We start from the raw sequence: 908 nt of genomic DNA, 5'->3' as shown, positions 1-908 counted from the left end.
GCGCCCCACAGCCCCGCGCCCGCCAGGCCCCGCAGCCCTGCGCCGCGCCTGGCTCCTCCGCGGGGCCGGCTCCGCGCTCCCCTGCCCTGCCCTTGCGCCATCCTCTCTGGCCCCGGCTTTCTTCATTCAAGTCCTAGCTGAAGTGCACACGCACTCGTCCGTGGAGGCAGGGGGGCAGCCTGCACCTGGCTGGCAGCTATTATTCACCTGCCGGCTTCCTCGTCTCCAAGTGGAGGAGAGACAAGGGGTGCACCAAAAAACATCTTCCTGCACAACAAATAAATCCATCTTCCTCCCGGGCGGAGACCCCGCCTGCCTCAGCCTGCCAGCCGGGGCGAGCCGCTGGGGCTATGGGGAAGCTAGAGGAAAGCAAGGACAAACTGCGCTGGTTTGATGGTCTTGCGGGGAAAACTTGGATAAAAATGTCCTCAGTTTAAAGTAATAATAATAATACTAATAATACCAACTACACGCACCCCCCCAAGTTTCTAGTGGCTTTATCTCTTCCTTTCAAGGAGAGGGAAACAAAGGCAGAGGCTATTAAATCTCTGTCTTCCCTGCTGCCTTATTAAGGTGACCTTTTATTTTGGAAATTTCTGAGGCTCTCAAGGAAGAAAACAAAAACATGGAAAACTCCTCAACCGCCTTTACATTATTTCTGCAAAATTAAACAAAGACACCAACGATTTGTGGCAATTGTGGCTGCTCTGAGAAGCTTTTTTCACAAGAAACAAGAGTCATTACACATTCTCCGGCTCCATCGCCTTCTGTGTGTTTGGAGGCAAATAACTAACACAACTACACACCTAGGCATTCAAGCATCTTTATTGTCAACTCCTTTTCAAATTTGACTTCGCAGCTTCAAAAACAAAACAAAACAACAACAACAAAAAATCCTAAATCACGTA

The sequence above is a fragment of the Alligator sinensis genome, unplaced genomic scaffold (genome assembly GCF_000455745.1).
Source record: "Alligator sinensis unplaced genomic scaffold, ASM45574v1 scaffold545_1, whole genome shotgun sequence".
Taxonomy (NCBI): domain Eukaryota; kingdom Metazoa; phylum Chordata; order Crocodylia; family Alligatoridae; genus Alligator; species Alligator sinensis.
This window is presented reverse-complemented; position numbering follows the sequence as displayed.